Raw genomic sequence first — 20234 nt, 5'->3', positions numbered from 1 at the left:
GAATCTCTAATGCCTCATATAGCTTTACCAATCTATATTGTAGTGTGTCACAAGCTGGAAATCCATTACAAAGTGACCAAAATCAAATAGCCTTGCAATAGCGCAACTGCACTGCTCTTATGGTCAAATTACCCTCATTTCATGCAAAACTTCTCCAACCAATTATTTTTAAACATGTGAAATCCAGGAGAAAGATGAAGTCTTTATGGTAATTGCTAAAACGCTGTAATGCTCAGTGAGAAACTCCCACAACACATGTCTCAATACTGCTTTAAATACCCGTTTTGCAATAGATTAATGATTATATATCAAGGAAGTCTGATCAGAATAAACAGCCTACTCCACTATTCTGGTAGCAGATTAGACCTTTGACAGAGCAGTCAATCACTCAGTGTCAGATTAGACTGCTCAAAGCCATTCATCTACTTGTCTGGTTTTGGAGCAGTTTGGAGCTGTGATTCAGAGCCTTCCTCAGACTCCATCATTCTCACAGTATTTTTAGGAAACAGAGATATCCATTACATCCTTTTTCCCCTCCCTGTGCCCTCCTTCTCATTCTATTTTCAGCTCAGTTTTGAACAGAAAGTTCGATTGATAAAGCACAGAATCTATAACAGCGTGCGTAGAGGTGAAGGGTTATTGAATATTCTGAAGATGAACTATTAAAAATGCATATTATCTCATTATTCCTGCTGCCAAATAGCTGGAAACTATATATGCCACAAGACAGAAAATGGTTCTTGTCTTTTTCTTTTCTTGATCTGACAGAGGGCACGTGAAGAGGAGAAAGGGGAGGAAGGAGAGTGGTCTTTTAAAATCTGCTTCAGTGCACTAATGTTCCTGAAACCTGAACCCTTATTGGATCTGAAGGGCATTATAAGACGGGCATCCTCCACACCCTCTGTTTAAAGGTGAGGATTAAAGGTGATTGTATCAGCAACAGCAGCCGTGTGTATAACATCATGTTGCTGAAAACACAATGATGTTTAGTAGTTGTATCGTGTTTTTTTCTTTTTTTTATAAAAACAACTACTAAAAGAGGGCTGGCAAAATATTGTTTAACAACGACATTTGTCAACCTCCCCCCTACTCCTCACCCCTACCACACACACACACATACATACCAGGAGGCCTTATTAATTATTTGTAGCCACTTGACTTCATATTGTGCAGCCAGTGGCTTGGTCAAAGATTATAATTACCACTTCCCTGTTTGTATCATTTTCCATCTCCTGTGCTTTTAGTGCAGTATTACTTCTCTTGTCCCTCTCTCTCCCTCTCTTCCTCCCTCTCTCCCGTATACACAAGACCAAAAGTGCAGGCACATCATTTATTGATAAGACAAAAAGAATGTAATGAAATTATCAATGTTCTTGAATTAATTATGAACATGATTAAGAAAGCTAAAATCTCAGGAGCCGGTCTCTCATTACCCATTCACTCTTAGGGATTGCTTTCATTCAGGGAAGGAGAGGCGAAAAAGCCTTCCAGCAGAGCCCACTCCGGCTCAGCCCTTCTCCCTGTGTGCCTGTCCCCTTGTCTCTGCTGCCGGGGCTGATTGACCAACCTCTCCGACAGACTGGCTGCCAGCTCGCCCGGACGGCTCTCTCTTGCACCCTTGCTTGTTACTGTGATGTAGTTAAGCACAGCAAGCTGCCTCGTGGCCTCTGACGTTTGCGTGGAAAAGAGAGAGGATGTGCTCAACCTTCCTGTTATACACCTGCGTTCAAGTTCTGGGGTCTTGACCCTCCAAAAAAAAAGAAACACTGGAGGTAAGTGAACATTCTCAGACTTCTAATTAGGCTTAAATTGCTTGCCTGTTGTGAAATATTTATCAGTTGCAATTGTCTTGGTAAATTTAAATGTTTTTTGCCTCTTTTAACTGCAAGAAAAATCTCTACTTTTCATTCACTACATAGAAAATATTTTTAGCCACAGAGCCAAAAAAAAAATCTGATTAGGTTGTGCCAGTGTGAAATAAATTACATATGCTTAATATGGCTTATTAAGAGAAACTCAATCAAACTCTTGTCAAACTACCCCATACAATATTCTGATTAGAATAAAGGAGAATATCCTTTTCTGATATAATCCATTTGTTTGATCAAATTTAATTTAGTTTTTCCACTGGTTATGATAAGCTGATTCTCCAGTTAAATCATTTATTAACTGACTATTTCTGTTGTGGAATTAATGGCAGTGGATTCATCCCACCTGTGTCACACAAGTTTGAGTCTTTCTTTTATCAGTCTGAATAATTTTGGAGTGATAAGAACAAAAATCTATGTCAGCCATTTACCCAAAGTCTTTATTTATCATTTGACATTTACATACCTTTTAAATAATATAAAAAAAAGTGCCATGCATCTTGCGGTGATCTTTATTCATATCATATTGAGATGTTTGTGCTTTTGTTTGATGAATCTCTGCTGAACGTGTCACCCCTGAACAGTATGTTTAACGGCCATTTTGTAGCATGTAACATCATTTTTATATGAGAGTAGCAGTGCACGTTAAACTAATTTCAGTGCTATTTATCCATTTATATTCAGTGAGAGAGCAAGAGAAATGCTCTGCAAGAGCTACATATCTTTGGTTCAGTCTATCTTTCTTCTGCTCAGTCACATGGGACAATATATGGGGCAATACTCCCCAAAGTATTGGGAGTTTCAAACAAAGTCTCAAACCCACTGTCTCTCTCTTTCCTATTCACGCCATTGCTCTTCATAACTGTCTTTCTAGCTTTCTCAACACGTACACACACTCAAACGCATGCCTCTGCGCACACACACACACACACACACACACACACACACACACACACACACACACACACACATACACTTAATCATACTGTAGATACAGAAATAAAACCCATGCATTGTTTCACCTCACAATACAAACAGAACGTACACACACCTGCACATGGTCATACTGTACTATATCCACACTCATACATACAGTTTTCTTTTCACTTCACCAAGCTTCATGTTATTTTTAAGTAGGTCTAAATGATTAACAATTTATGATGAAATACAAAACAACAGAAATTCTGATGTATTACCTTTATTGAAGGTGGCTTTTGGCAGTTTTGTGTGAATTTCAAAGCAGTGTGGTGCTCTGCCCTCCTGCTGCAAAGTAATGTATAGAGCAATTTTTCTCTCTTGAAAATGATTTTATGATTTCCGCTGCAGTATCAAAAGATGGAAAGAATGACTAGAAGACAGAGAAAACAAGAGGGAAGGAGAGAGAGATCTCAGGGGTTAATGGCAATCCTCCTGTCCTAGGGATTGATCCAAGTATTGGATCGCACATAAAGCTGCAGTTACTGGATATTACCCTGCCGCTATCGGCCTGCAGTGATGGCCTGGATAAGAAGTGCTTACCAAAGAGGATGCTCCTCCAGGGCAGATACGGTTTCCCAGCCCTCTGGGAACAACAACCACATGCCTGCTGCTTGCTCAGGAACTTTCTACCTCATCGAGTAAATCCAGGGGCCTTATCAAGTTACTGGCCTACTGTACTGCTCAAAAAAATGTTTAGACCTCTTCAGATTTTAAGCTGCGTAGGGGCTGGGCACTCGTTAAGTGGCACCTGCTTTTCATAGATAAGAGGTGATTATTTGTTGTGTTTGTTGTGCTTGTGTTTTATGTCGAATGGAGTGGGGTTATCGCAGATTCAGTCCTGAGCAGAATGCAAGTTCCATAGATTTTTGCTGGGTTAGATAGTAAAGTCAAGTTATTCTCAACATAATCGCAAAGTTTACTTTTAGCTTCATGCAGACTTCACTGTACTTGTATTGACTAATTGCTTAAAACCCTTTAAATGGGCATGCTTTAGGAAACTGTCCTCAAATCAGTCTGTATTTCCTCCTGTGGTTTTACATCAGATTTGTATAGAGGTAAGCTGATTCCAGATCTGTGCCAAGGTGGCCAGCTCTACCCATGAGCATCTGCTATATGTCTCTCTGTGGTATTACCCATGAAGCACCTGGCTCATGCCACACGCCAGCAACCAGAGCCCAGATGGCATTCTAAACAGGCTAATTATTTCAACACAAAACTCTGATGTCCCACACCAGCACTGTGGGGCCACTTTGGCATTCTGTATTTCTCTCTCTAGCTCTGCCGAAGAGGATGTCTGCCATGGAGCTATAAAGATGTCAAGTGGGTAATCATGGTCATAGACAGGCCCCGGTACAGTGCTTGGCGTCCAGATGTAAAGATGGTCATATGTGGTGTCCTTTAGAGGAACAAAGGCATTTGGCAGGGTAGGATGGTGCATTGTCTTTACCCTTGGTGCTCATTGATGCAGATGCATGCTCATTATATTTCAGAGTGGACTCTAACATAAGTTTTTGTGTGAATGTTTTTTGGATCCTCTCATGAATATAACCACCACAGAAATGCTGATTCAGAGTGTAAATAAGATTTCATAGTAAGTAACTGTACATTTTTTTGTGAACAAAATATGAAAAGTACCGGCACTTGCAAGTATGCAGGCAGACGTTTCTCCTCATGTTTATTTGACAGTCACTGACTTGGTGTAACATATTTGACTGATTTTATGGAATGAGGCTCAGTCAGTATCTAACTCACATTCGTCTTCATTCATTCATTCATTCATTCATTCATTCATTCATTCAATCATGGGTTAGACTGTCTGTCCCCTGGTGGCTGTACAGTGGTATTGTCATGTCTCCAGATGACACACTAAACCAGTTTTATTCGCTTGCCTCCTCCATAATACTGCTGTTGGATTCCTACATCATCTAGAACACAGTGGGTCCTTGTTTGAATTACAGCAGCACTCTCAAATCATACAGTAAATCCTGTATGTGTACATCAAACAGGCTCAGCATTGTTGAATCAGTCCCTAAGAATGTCAGCTGGCAGTGGCAAGCTCCTAACTACTACAGCAATGCTACACTGTAAGGCTTTGACCAAATTATCCCTGGTGGTCCAGTAACCAAACAGTATCAACATCTTTATCTGACATCAGAGGTTGCAGTTTCTCTGTACATCTTTTCTGAGGTTGATGAAGTGTTGCCATTAGGGCCCATCTCCTGCATCCACAGCCACATCAGAGGAAGAATTGGTAGTGCTTGATAAAGCTGACACTTAGAACAAGGTGCAGGCCCCACAGCGATAACCTACTGACTCCAGCATTAAAGACTCCACCAATGGGAGGGTGGCCTACATCTTGATCTATTGCTTCTTGTCAGAGAGGAGTATTGCTTGCTATAGCCCATGCATTTAGTTTTTTTTGTAGCTCTGTGTGCAGGCATGGAAAATGGGTAGAAAATTAGGAGAGATGACGGATTTGATGCATTTACACAATTAATATGATGGTTTACTCAAATGTTGAGGATATTTTCCTGTAAAACCACTCAATATTGACCAGGATGCTTTCTTTAAAATAATATATTAATGAATCTACACTTTTAAAGGTCTCTACAACTCTCACAGAATTTCTGAATAAAATGTAAGACATATTTACGAAAACATATCTAAGACCATCAAAGAGTTTTACTTAAACTAAAGTAAAGTAGATATAAGGCTGCCTGCAGAGTCAGAGCTAGTTAAAAGTTTGCGACAATATGGACAGAAATACAGTTGTTTAAATGCAGAGTAAACTGAGACCTATTGTTGTCTGTTTGTAGACTTAAACTCAGAGACAAATTAGCTGAAATAAAGCAATAAAGACTCTAATTTGTCCCAGTACAGTTCTACCTCATCCTTTCACCCCCCTCCTCTTCTTTCCCTCTCCCTAAAGTGTGTCCCATCTGCTTAGGGGACCTCTCCCCAGCATGCAGGAGCAGGATAAGCACACCATTTCCCTGTCAATACTTTGCTATTAGCCTCTGCAGATCCATATATCACTGAGCTGTAGGCTATGAGCTGGTGTAGGGTGTTCTTCTTATCTGAATGGCCGAGGCTGAGATTCTGCTCTCTGCCCTGTGCACTTTGATTTATTCAACCAGTAGGTTAATGAGAGATGGAGCCTGCCCCTTTACTCTTACCCTGAGGGGGTAAAAATGTGTGCATGTGAATGGGGTGGAGGGGACTGAAATGGGGGCTACAGGATGTATCTCTTGGCAAGAGAGCAAGTAAGCCTATTTCCCAAAATGTTAAACAATTCCTCTAAAAAGCTGCAGCTTTACAAAAGTTTAAATACGTAGCTTAGCAATTGAGGACTACACCACAGCATAGATTGAGCTTCAAACTCCCGCGGTTTTTACTGGTAGGAAGCCAGTGAGGGATTATGTCCTTGCAGCTGCATTACCAACTCCTGGCATTACCACATGGAGCGGGTGGAATCTGGGGTATAGCCAAAGCTCTTAACTCCACTTAATTCACTGGCAGGTAAAAGTGTGAAACTGGCGACACCATGTGTATAGGAAGAGGGACATATCTGTTTACACCTTCCAGCAGTACAGGGGAGTCAGACATTTAAAATTAAGGAAAAAAAGAAGGAAACCCAAAGTATCTGAGTTAGTTTTAAAAGCAGTTATTGGGACTGGCAGGCAGTGTAATGGGAGGCCTGCCCATTGTGAAGTAAAGGTCGCCTTTGTGATGATGACCCCTTCACCGTGGCAGCTTTACACCTTTACTGTATGCTGTGTTTCTTCATATTCATGGACAAAATGCGGCATGAGTGTAGTAAATGATGATAAAAGGCAGTCCTAAAAAGAGATGTGTAGCTTCTGAACACTTCCCTAGATCAGTGAGTTACATTGCCTGTTACATCAGTGAGTTTATGACCTGCAGATATTTGGCCTCAATCCAAGAAGAAACTGTCTAATGAGCAAGCTGTGTCAGTGTCTCTAGCAGCTCCCTCTCAGCAGTCTGCCTGTACAGTGTGCAGTGTGCAGTGTGTGTGTGTGTGTGTGTGTGTGTGTGTGTGTGTGTGTGTGTGTGTGTGTGTGTGTGTGTGTGTGTGTGTGTGTGTGTGTGTGTCTGTGTGTGTGTGTGAGCGTGTGACCGTGTAAGCGTGTGTCTTTGAAAGCAACAGAAATTCTCTATGTTGAAGGCATTTAGCTGTGGGATACAGAGGGAACTCAGGAACTCACGCACCAGCACAACAGGGAAAGACAAACCACTGCCAGATAAATGTCCTACTTAGCTATTACACTGAAGTACATTTCAACAAGAAGTCAGACCCCTCCCTCTGTTTTTTTTACACACACACACACACACACACACACACACACACACACCTTCCATGAAAATATCTAGCATATGGTTGTATGCTGCGAGCTTGTATCCCAAGGCCAGTTTCCCAGCTGGTTCCCTGAGAGAACAGTGAGAAAGGGGAGTGAAACAGAAGAGCAGATACGGAGGAAAGAGATATGGAGAAAAGAGCACAGAGAGAGAGAGAGAGAGAGAGAGAGAGAGAGAGAGAAAGAGGGACAGAACAAGATAGACATTGAGGTAAAAGAGAACGGGAAGAAGACATGAAGGAGGTAGTCATGTGGTTGTGTGCCTCAGATCCCTCCTCACCCTTTGGCGGATGTATTGTAGGTTCGGACTGTTAAGTACCTGATAATTAGTTTGCCTGTGAGGCATCAGTCATTATGGTTCTGTAGCGACTAACAAGGCCCTATTGGGAACGACAGCTTTTCTCTGTGATTTACACAGGCTCTTACAATTGCTACAACCCCACCCCCCAGATCGGCAGAACATATTGCAGAAATAAGAGCAACTCAGCGAGAGAGCCATTGGCTGCTCCTTTTCCTTTTCTTTTCCCTTTTTCCTTAAAGTGAACCAGAGCCTGAACGTTCACTAATAAACTTGGAAACGTGGCCTAAGATTTATTTTGGCCATCTCCACTATAAGTTTTGAAGACCTGGGCGTACTGTACGATATCCAGTCAACAGCTGGCATTGTTCTTGTTTCAACAGGTCATATAAATATATTCTCTCTGTCTTTGTATTGATCAGTCCAGCTACTTGTGGATGTTGTCTTTCTCTCAAAGGACATCTCAGTCACAGTTTGTACAGACACTGTTCAGTACTGACCTTGACTCTGTCCATTGAGTTGACACACAGGAGACTGAAGATTGGATTAAAAAGCCCACCCAATAATAATGTCTTCATCATACACAAATAAAAAACAAAAAACTGAAATGTATAAAAACTGCATGATACAGATGGAGGGTATCTTTAACTTTTCAAACCTGTTCAACATCAAAAGATCTGAGACAATTGAAAGCGAGAATTCAATTATAACAAGAGAAAATATTGGTCTTTAGATCCAGTATACATAATTACAAACCCTCATCTCACTGTCTCTTAAGTGTCTGGTATGATTATAGTCTGTTTTTTGCAGGTAGCAATAGCTTGATTGCATATTTGAGAAGCTTTGGTGCAAAAGGACAACCCAGATGGATATAATTCAGAAGATGTTTTTGTTCTGAACCAGTGCGCATTTTGTGATAGCTGTTACAGATATGATTTAGGTAAAGTGCAGCAGAATGTCTGAAAGGCTTATATAGACAAAAAGAATGAGAGTACACTCTCTGATGAAACTAGATCTTATATTGCTCTGCCTCTGAAAAGAACGACAAATTATAAAAAAGGTGCCAATTGAGCACCATAGTGGGACAAACAGCACACACAAAATACTCAAGAGAAGCGTAATTATTTTCTTAAAACCTCTGAGAATTAATTCAGATTCTAATTTGACACAGCTGGGAGCTGAAAGAAGCCATTTTGCATACTCCTGCTAATAATCCAACAGCCCTGCAGACATCCTCATTATTGTGATTGCTGCTTTGCATTGTCTTTTAACAGTCAATAACTTGCAAAGAAACCTTGCATTCCCTTGAAAGGGTTAACATGACTCTCATGTGCCACCGCCTCAACATCCATCATGTTTCCCTGTAACCAGATCATAGCTTCAATCACAGAGAAGATTAGATAGTAGTCTATTAATCTCCCATATTAAGCAGATCCATTTGTGAAAGCAAACGGCCCAGAGAGGCCATCCTTTCACTTGTTGTCTCTAAATCTGATTAGCAAGCATAACGACATGTTTCTGAGGGTCACAGGAGATATAGATTGGTCCTGCCTGCATCTACACTCTCTGGGGCTGGGGTGTTGCAAGAATGAACAATTTTATGTTCAAGGACTCATGGGAATTTCTGTTGTAGTCACCTAGTTTATTGAGTGGGAAGATAATGGGAAGGTGGGTTCATTTGGAGTATCTTCCAAAACAATGTGGTGTATTTTTGTGAAATTTTAGCAGAGTCTCTTCACTTTTAACATTTTACATACTCTGCAATTTTAGAAAAAAAACAACGCATTTCAGAAATCTAGTGTGAATGTATTTGGCATCTGCTCATGTCTCAACTAATTCTAAGAGCAGAGTAAGGACATGTTTCATTAATAAACAAACAGGACACATTTGCAGCGTTGTCTGGACAGACTGGCCTTCCAGATGGAGGTCTAAATAAAAGAGTAGAAGTCCGGTCTGTGAATCTGTGCTGTGATGATGAATATGTCTGTTGAGCAGCTGGGTATTCAGATCATTTACTTAAGGAAAAGTAGCTGTGTAAAAATACTCCGTTACCAGTAAAAAAGTCCTGCATTCAGGATTTACTGGCAGAAATGGACTATAATATCCATAGGTATGTTTTAATTAGTGTATAAAATAACCTGAAAATTTGTAGTTTCTCTTTCTCACTTGGAAGGGGAGGGTGAAGCGAGGGGGTTTCAATCTAAAAGTGCAGAATAATTATCAGCAAAATATAATAAAAGTTTAAAGTAAAATTACTTATTGTGCTTTTCTGTTATGCATGTTATATCATTGGATTATTATTGCTGATGTATTGCAAGGAGATTATTTTAACTACTTCTGATATCATTAATATATACCATTGATTAATCTATAAACAGTGCATCAGATTCTCTAATTTGATCTTTTTTTGTATTAAATATTCTGCAAAGTAACTACAGCTGACAAATGTAGTGAAGGAAAGTATTGGAGTAGAAGGATAGATTAGCATCAAATGGAAATACCCAAGCACTAGTACCTTAATAATTCATTAAAGTTGACGAATTAAGAATATTGACATCATCATTTTGTTACAATAGTATCATGTGATTTTTACACAGATTGCTGTATGTTTGATCTGTGACCCATTCAGAGGTCATGATGTCAGTGATGAGGGTGAGGATGAAGATTCTGCAGATGATGTCATTGGTCTTTATTTAGCTTTCTTACCTCAACGTACACTGGAAGAGAGGGAGCAGTAACGTTCTGCCAGGTATCTGGTTTCTCTCTCTGACTTGGCTGGGACGAGGAGGAGGAATATCCTGTTACAGCGGGGAGCAGTGAGCGTGGGGACAGATCTGTTTACTTGGGGAAGTTAATTGATTGGGAGGAAAGGTGGTGAGGGGAGAAAGGAAGAAAAGTGGTGGAAGGGGCAAGGAGAGGAGGGTCGGGAGGGTATTGATCATGTGACTGCTCCTGCCATAACCTCCGATATGCTTCTGTGCCTTTTATTGCACCATCGTGCCAAATGAGATTGTTTCTTGTAAAAACTGCAGAGAAAAACAACATGTGCTCAATGAGAGGGCGAGCAGAGGCGATGAATCGTTCAGGTTTGGTTCACCCATTAAGATCAATTTGTACATTTTTCATTAACACTTTGGCCTCAACAAAGGTTATGTCACAGAACATATTCTTCTGTACTAAGTTGACCTGTCAATAATATTTATATTTAAATATTTAAATACATCCATACTGATCCAAAAAATTGGTATTTATCCAAAACAACTGTACTGCTTTTGGATATTACTTACTTGACAAAAACACTTTTCACAAAAAAGCAGATTAAGAGGTCTCTCTTAAAATAGATATTTTAATCATGACGTGACTTTTTACCTCATGAAATATGTATTAAAATAAAATTAATTTACAATACATTTTACTGTCCTGATAAGTTAATTTGCAAAAAAAGAAGCATGATAGTCTGATATCTTCGTGGTTATTAGTGATACTTTAAAATGCCTGTTTTAACCTAATTTTTACTGCAATGTGTAGCAAGTTTATTATTATTATTATTATTATTATTATTATTATTATTATTATTATTATTATTATTACATCACTATGAAGATGTAGTAATAGTCCAAACAATGTGCTTTGTGTCTATCAGGGGAGATAGAGAATGAGATGGAGAGCAGTGGAGTGCAGTCTGCATGCCGTCCACTTTGTATTGGATAGACTACATTAATTATTTATTGTCAGGCCTGCTAGCTATTATTACAGAAAACAGTGGACTGCATGTGGACGCTTTTCCTCATGTTTGTATGTCAATGCACACCTTGCCCTCATGGGCTCACCGGACCACTGTGGAGCTCACATCTTAAAACAAGGGCACGTTGTATAGGTCATATTCACAAGGCATGGTGCAAAACTTGTTCCCTGTGTTGAAACGTCCAGTTAACAGGTTAATCAGATGAGATACAGGAAGTCTGAATGAGAGAAAAAGAATCAAAGCACTTCATGGTCTGTCTGCATGGTCTGTCTGACTATTGTAGGCACATACCAGCTCTGTGCATGATGCTTGTGTGTGTTAGAGAGAGATAATGCCAGACAGGTATAGAACAAGAGTGAATGTCCACTAGAAAGGACAGGGAGGGCTGGAGGTGAGGAGGAAATGGTTGCTCAGATTTGTTTGCCGTGTCATTTTTAGTTCTCCTCTTCTCAGTGTCGGCCCTTCCTGCCTAGATGGACATTTCTCTGTTATTCACTCTGAGGTTATGGTTTTAGATTGAGGGCAAAGCCCGGAGCCTGCTGTTTGTTTTGAAGGAATCCATTGTCAATACAGACGCAGCAAGGCTCAGATTGTTTGCAGAGTTAATAGTAGTTTGATGATGTCATTCTCAGTGACCTGAAGAGAAATTGACCCCTGTTGTGTGAGTATTTCTAAAATGCCACCTGCACAATTATGGTTGGAGTGTCCCTGGGCCGTTGTATGTACGGTTTGTTTTATCTGAGACAGTCGCAGTCTCACACACGGACACCGACACACGCATGTGAACACATCCACATGAAACGTGTACTGCTTCAGTTTAATTTGCTGACCCATACATCGACATCTTCTGAAACATGTTCGTTGAATGTCAGTACAAATCAGGTTCCCCATAGTGATGATGAAATAATTTATTCATCATGAGTGACTTAGAGCATTTCACCATGAACCTTTTACACATATGTATAGGTTCTTTAGAGAAACACATAAGACAGTGTTAGGAGGGGAGTTCTTTAGATGGTTTCCTTTTTTTTATTGACAAAAAAAAAGGTTTTGCTTACATTTACACATGCAGAAACAGAATAAAAGATACCGTAGATATGGGCATAGAGGTATCCATGACAGGCTTAAATTGCATTTATCAGACATTCACCGTTACTCCTGCTCATATGTCTTCAATGCAGATCATTTAAAACCTTTTCTGCTGACTGATAAGTGTTTTGATGGTAAAAACACTGCTTTTCTTGTATTAGTTTAATCTTCATATTGTTGTTGATTGCTACAAAGAGGAAAAATATAATGCAAAAATAAAAAAGGGGGTAAGAAGCGGAAAGCAAAAAGACCAAATCCTCTAGAGAGATGTATAATTCATGCTCACGACATACCAGGCATTCTGGGTGTGAGATTGTGTGTGTGTGTTTGTGTGTGTGTAGGTCCTTCTGAATAGTGATTTATACTGCAGGATGATCACTCTGTATTTGCTGAATCCCTGTCTCCATGTCTTTAGGGTTCAGGTAGCCAACAGACTGGATTTAGCCTGGGCCAAGACCTGAGTCAGTCATTGTGGGATTCTCTCTTTCTTCACTTGAGGTGTGACATTATTTATTTCACAGGTGAGCTGGGCCTTGAACTGTGTGCACATTGTATTCATTTGTAATGGTCACTGTTGGGACTGAATCTGAGGATCCACATATGTTCTTCTTTGGTGTGTGTTTGAGAACATGAATAATATAGAAATAACAAATGTGAAACTGTGCTGTCATCAAGACAAGGTTGAAAATAAGATAATTTTCATTCAACACTTTTTTAGAATAGTTTCAATTATTAAAATACATCTATTCTTCTTAAAAGAAGTTTAAGAAGATTAGGTTTATTTTTTATTATTTATTTTTTTTCCAATACTGGATTATTCACTACCAATATCAATCGAAATCAATTATATATGATATTATGGATGTTATTTGAGACAATATAATGGCCAGTGTTCATGTTTTTATATAAATACATAACATAAACCAACATTTTCTTTTTAATTTCAGTTTGTATCTTAAACCCTGCAACAAATATATTTGCTGAGACATTTTACAGTAAAATGTAAATGTAAAATTTCTAAACTACCTTAAACATATCTTGGGCATTAATGTATCAGCCTGACATCTACACCAACCAATATACTGTATATTTGTCCTTAAATGTTTCATTTTGCCCTTTATCTCATGAAAAGAAGTTAGCAAAGTAAGCATTTAAATCGTCCTTAAGCCTCAAGGTAGTAACCCACTTCAATGACTTCAGTCAATATAAACAAAGTAAAAATAATTGTTCTTAACAGTGCTGTTTTCTAGACAGAGCTTCAGTGGGTTGTAGCCGAGAAAGTCTTGTAACGGAGAGACTGATGTCAGCGAACAATAGATAATTGCACTTTGGAGCCTCTTTAATAACTTCTTAAAACTTCTGCCTCTTTTTCTCAGATAATCTTTCAAGATTTTTCTTTAACTTCTTTGGGAGGCTTGCGGCTGGTCCAATGAGAACTGCAGACTGACCTATATGCTCAAAGAACATCTGTACTTGCATCTAACTGAGTTTCATATTACCACAGTGCTGTCCCTTTTCAGCAAGAAAATGTGCCACTGTTGGGGGAAAAAAAGTTATACTGGGCTTTAAAGTCACCTTTTTCAACTTTTCCAATTTATACAATTTTCGTATTTACGCGTATGATGTTACAGAGAACAGAAAAATCAGCTTTCACCTGCCTGACTGAAGGACAACCTCGGCCCAGTAAAATATGTCATTTTGCTCATTTGTTGCTGAAAATACGGTTTGAATTGACAAGTAAAACACACATTCAGTTTTACACTATTATAATGTTTACTGAGGTTTTTTTTAAGTATGTATGTACCAGCTGTATTATGTTGAGAACAAACTGTGGGCCATGGCTGCCGTCGTAACTCAATCATGAATTATATAAAGAGAGGATTCCCGTGTGTGTGAAATGGCATTGTTCACAGTTTGTGTCACATCAGTGCATGTTTAACTAGGCAAAACAAAAGCTTTTCAATATTTAAGTGCGCAGGGACTGACAGAGTGAGGAGACATGGCTCTTGTACTGCTGTTCTGCCTCCTCCTGTCCTGTCCTTTCCTATCTGGTCGCCTGTCCTCTCCCCTCCCGTCCTCTGAAGTGCTCTCCTCTCCTCTTAGATTACACTACCCTGAAAAACACCACTTCAGAAACCCCTCTAAAACTCAGCATCTCCATGTCAGACCATTTCTTACACAATGAAGCCAACAAGAATTGACTCACAACCATCCCTCTTCCCCATTTATCACTTCTCCATCTGTCCTGTACCACAGGCTACATTAGCTTCAGCGCACAACCATTTTAAGCTCCCTCCACTGGGTTTGAATAGTGTGTGCTAAAATGCAGTGTTAATCAAACTCCAAACAGGTACACCAGGGTTTGGGTCTCAGAGGTCCAGTTAAAAGGCAACACTACAGAAATGATTAACAGGGGGGCTATTGAACAGATGTGAAAACAAGAGATACAAGAGGAACAAATACATTTAGAGAGAGAGGAGATTGTTTGAAGAATAAGAGGAAGTTTGGTCCTTCATACTGTATGTATTTACATTTAGGTCTTATTCATGAAATTATTTTGATATTGTTCAGCGTTTTGACAGCTGTAAAGTCTTTGTGTTCCCATGCTGAGTCAACCACAGAGAAGGCCTTTACTGCTCCCTACAATCCACTTTGTGTCCTTGTGCTGGAACTTTGTCTGATTAGGCGTTGGCTAATTAGGTCTGACTACCCAGGCTTTTAAGTCAAACGCCATCATGCATGAGGCCTGGTTAAAAGTTGATAGATGGATGAGACATTAATTGTCGAGAAGGAGAAACACTGCTGATGGGACTTTCAGTTCCTGGCATGAGTGGACATGGCAAGGGTGGTGGTACCCAATGTGTGGGTCATGACCCTCCACAGGGGTTGAAGAACAAATTGAAGGAGTCCTGAGATGATTAATGTGATAGCACAGAATCAAAAACATATTCTGTTACATGATATTATCTTTATTATTATAACTTTTCAAAAATAATTGCTATTTTCTTGTGAATTGCTATATAGATGTATCCATTTGTTTTTAAAAAAATCATTGATTAATACACAGGGGTGAACCGTAAATATTGCTTTTGTTTTAAGGGGACACAAGTCAAAAGCCTGGAGGACCACTGGTCACAGAGGCACTGGTTTCACCTTATTGCTGCCAATCATCAGTTGTTGGTCACATATTGCAATGACAAAATATTCTACTGTATTAAAATCCTTCTGCTCTTGTATTGTTACATTCAAATATCTTTTTGACAACATGATTTTACAGACACAAATCCCTTTGAGTCTGGACAGAAACAGTCATCAAAGCATTACAAGTACAGAGCCCACTCATCAAACAACCAGGCATGTGTTCTTCAGTTAGAGTCAGATCTTGCTTGAATCCTTTCCCTGCTGATACAGTAACACTAGCGAGGTGGATGAATCCAGCAGAAATCACATGTATAAGCAGCTAGAGCAGAGACATGGATAAGTGAGGAAAAAAAGCAGTAGTAGTCAGATATGAATCGAGACATTTTAACTTTGTCATGAGAACATTTGCCAGCTGCAAGGCGCTCTGCTGATGTTTAGCCTGAGGGTGTGACAGACAGGAAGGGATGTTATGCTATTACAGCTTTTGATCACCAGCATCACGGGAACACAGGTATCAGAGAGAGACTTGTATCTCTCACAGCTGTTCAGGCTCTGTTGTGGAGCTTGTTTAGATATTGGTGTAAATGGGATAAGGAATATTTAACTCGAAATATGTAAGCTGAGCTCTTTTTGTTTTAAATCCCTTTCAAAAGTAATGTACCATACAGTCAGAGCAGTTCTTTGAAACTAAATAGACAGTCCAGGCAAATAAACGTGTGACAACAGGCAAAACATTATTCTCCAAAGCTGTGTAATTGTGTTAACTGTGTGTTAATAGGCATTGCAGTACAATTACTTGGCCTGCACATAATGGAAGTCTCATCAATGTATGGATCCTGCCCCCTACTGTCAATGATGAAAATTACATCAATAATCAATTAGTGTGTGTTCATTGTTGAGGGGTTGCAAGCTGACAGCAATCAACAAAGAGATTGTTCTCATTTGGATCCTTTTTGGGGAGGAAATTTGCTGTCCAGGCAACAAATAGCCAGCAATTATAAATATATTACAACCCATTTCAGTTTGGAATTTGCTTTCATTTGCTTTTCATTTTCACTGTGTGTAATTTATTCTGTTTAAGGAGCACAATGAGTAGAGAAGCTAATTTTAATGGATCTTCAATTCCTGTGATTTTACACCAAGTGTTTCCTTGTCATTCCCTTTCTGTCTCATAAAGAAGTGCTTGGGATCTGAAACGACCATCCACCTCCTGTTGTATGCAGGGAACACAGCAACCTCTTCTGGACAAAAGTGAAAGTAGCACATAGTGTAATGAAGCCAACATAACAGAAGTGAGTACCACCTATTATTATGAATATGAGTCTGACAAAACTAGGTTTACAGAAATTATGACAACACTTCAGTAAATTAAATGGCATTTTATTGTCATCACTGTATTTCTGCTAAACAGTTATTGAGTTTGAAATTGAGCTATTGACTTTCACTGGCATCTCATAGGAAATGTTAAAATCCCAAATGTCTGGCATCACATCTCAACAGATAACAAACTAGTAATTCGACTTGAGGAAAATCATACTATTGCCTGGAGAAGCGTTAAAAAGTATTCCATGATCAATGTATCTGATTAGTTTGCTTTGACGGTACACTGGTGAGCTAATCAGGCCAAAGGGATCAATGGAGCGGTTGTCACGCTGCCTTGCGTTCCTTCTATCTTCAGATAAATACAATGTAAATGACTGGGTACTAAAGGAAACCCTACTGGGACGCATACTAAACTCTGCCTGTGCTGCATTGTGCACATGGGAATCTCTACAGACACTTAGCCAGTTCTTAATCAGTAGTGTGCAAAAAATAGGTCCCTATTACACAGCCCTCTCTGAGTCTCTTATCATCATATTTGTCAGAGCTGCTTTATTCATTTCCAGATCAGTTTCCTCAGACTGTAAACTTTACAGCCCTTGTAGCAAATCCTTGTGGTACGATCCTTATTGTTGCTGATAGGCTCTGAACCTCTTTCTTCCTCATTCTCTGCCCCTCTTTTTCCCTCTCGCTCTCTCTGTCTCTCTCTCTCTCTCTCTCTCTCTCTCTCTCTCTCTCTCTCTCTCTCTGTGTGTGCGTATGTGTGTGTGTCTCTCTCTCTCTCTCTCTCTCTCTCTCTCTCTCTCTCTCTCAGGCAGTAAGAGCTACAAGGCCACCAGATGCTCTCCCAGCCTATTTGTCTTGTCCCTTTCGCAGACAAACTAATTGCTAAACAAAAGGTGCTGGCGTGTCCTGTCGAGTACCCTTGTAAATGCTTTACAGCCACAGTTCCATTCTGCCGGATAGTTAAGTGGCTAATTATAAAAGGACCACAGAAGAGCCTGATTAGGGATGAAGGGGAGGAGGAGGAGAAGGAGGATGAGGTCCTATAGCCCATACACAAGGCAGTTGACACAGTTAGCTCAACATGAATGGGGTCCCCTTGATGAAACTGCCTAATGTAAAGAGCAGACCAACTCTTTGCTGTTGTTGAAATAGAGTTACTGTAGAGCAGGGAACTCAAACTGCGGAGCCACGTGCAATTTCCAGCCCCCATCCTCCCTCTGGCAAGCAAAATGATGTCAAAAATATGATATAAGATTACTAGATTTTTTAATATTTTTTTCTTTTCTTTTCATTTCTTCATATACAATGAAAAAAAGGCAAATGTCTAAGGGGCCTGCAAATGCATGCAAGGGTTTGATAAGAAGAGAGCAGGTTTGGGGCTTTATTTGTTGTTTGGTAGTGGGCCTCCTTTGAGATGACCATACCAGCAGTGGCCCCAAGCCAATCCGAGTTTGAGACCCCTGTAGACGCTATAATGCTACTTGTTATGTGTGGTGCACACTTAGATATAGCGGGGGTGGGCAGACGTCATTGTGATGCTTTTCCACCACTGTACTGTGTTATAGAGCTGCAACTAATGATTATTTGTATCATTGATTACTGCTGATAATTTCTTGATTAACTGATTAATTGTTTGATCTATAATGTCTGAAAAATAATAAAAAATGCCAATCACTGTTTGCCAGAGCCCAACAAGACATCCTCAAATGTCTTGTTTCAGTAATCAACAGTTCAACACTCAAAGCTATTCAATTTACTGTTATAGAGGTCCTCCTTTGCTGAATACTGAAATATAAAAAATACTCCATTACAGGTAAAAGTACTTGTAGTCTGTGAGTGTTATACAATTATTGCTTATTTTACTGGGTTATTAATACATTAATGTGTTAATAGCTACTTTTTTTTACTGTTTTGTAGTTTAATCTGTGCTACATATTTTATAAGCAGACACGTTTTGTAAAATCTTAATCTAAAACGTAACAACTACAACTATCATATTAATATAATAGAGTAAAAGTGTGATATTTCCCACCAGAAGACTAAGGAAACCAGCAATTACTCACATTTGAGACGCTTGAAACAATGATTTTCTTTTGCATAAAAAACAATTATCAAAACTTCTTGTCCATCAAATAATCCACTAGTTGTTTCAACTGTTGAGAAATGTGTCAATGTAGAGAAGCAGAGACAGTTTGGAGGAGCAGTGACAGTTTGAAATACAATCCAATACATCTCTGAATCAGTTGAATCCATGCCTCTCTGTCAGCCTAAACATGATAAACTTCACAAAGGTAGTATTTATTGCAGGGCTGTTGTACTGGATTGCAGTGTATTGTACAGGTGTTGCTGTTGTTGCAAAGGAACCCTTTCCTTTTTGGAACTGGGGGACAAAAGAGGCAGAAAGAAAAAGGTATAAAATGCTTCTTTTGATGTGTGTGTGCGTGTGTGCGTGTGTGCGTGATTGCATGCCTTTATCCTGCCTCCGCATCTGGGAAAATGTGTCCCATCACTTGATGATGTGTTCAGTGAATGACGTGTGTGTGTGTGTGTGTGTGTGTGTGTACTTGTGAGCCTGTCTCTGTATGGGCCGAGAAAACAGAGAGTCCCTGACTCCTTATCTTGACAAAGTTGGGTAATTAACGACAGAGCCTATTAAAGGGAGAATATTCAGCCAGTGATGAATGGCTTTAATAACAGGGCCGTGTTCTCTCTAACAGAGACAGATCCTCCCGCCACCGTCTCCCTGCCCACCAGATAAAACTACCCAGACTCCCATCTCACCACCCTCTTCATCTTGCCTTTTCCCATCGGCAGTCTCGCTCCCTATTTCCTGTCTTTGTGTTTTCTTTTTCATTCACTTTTCTCTCACAGATTTCACCTTTGGATCACAATTGTAGTTTCAAGGTTTTGTCACATCAGAACAGTCACATCAGACAGGCCTACATGTTATTCATGTGTACACAAAAGCATGCACAAAACACAAACATGTATAACATTTGTATAATAACTAAGCGCCACCTTCTCGTCTACCTGCATGAATGCTTGTGTGTTTTTGTGGACACATTTGTGCATGTTTGTCTTGTAAAACATCGTTAGCCTCTTTGTGCAGGGGCCATGCAAATTGGACAGTTAAGAAGCGCCAGGACCAATTTATGTTCCTGTGCAGCCCTTTAAGAGGGGCTGTGCTACTGCTTTATGTGTCCTGGTGGGGTTGGGGGCAAGGGCTTACCACAGGGGTCACATTCATCACAGCCCTGTATTGTGAGATTGGTCCAGATGTCTGTCCTCATTAGGAAAGGCCGCTTCCAAAAGTGAAAACATTCAAATGGGTGAGTTAAGCAGCCACACGCCCATGTACAGAATCAAACTGTGACAGTGTTGCAGAGTGTTTCTATGTAAGGTATGTGGAAGAG

At 39.8% G+C, this 20234-nt stretch overlaps 1 long non-coding RNA gene across 1 annotated transcript; it reads left to right on the top strand.

Annotated features, from left to right (window-relative positions):
* The first annotated feature begins 1457 nt into the window (after positions 1–1457).
* LOC127352219 (uncharacterized) lies at positions 1458–18500 on the top strand. Its single transcript, XR_007881061.1, has 3 exons — positions 1458–1772; positions 16673–16787; positions 17630–18500. It is a non-coding gene; the product is annotated as an uncharacterized LOC127352219 (long non-coding RNA).
* Positions 18501–20234: the final 1734 nt, after the last annotated feature.

Source organism: Dicentrarchus labrax, unplaced genomic scaffold, assembly GCF_905237075.1.
Source record: "Dicentrarchus labrax unplaced genomic scaffold, dlabrax2021, whole genome shotgun sequence".
NCBI lineage: Eukaryota > Metazoa > Chordata > Actinopteri > Moronidae > Dicentrarchus > Dicentrarchus labrax.
The sequence above is the reverse complement of the archived record's forward strand: the minus strand, read 5'-3'. Positions and strand labels throughout refer to the sequence as shown.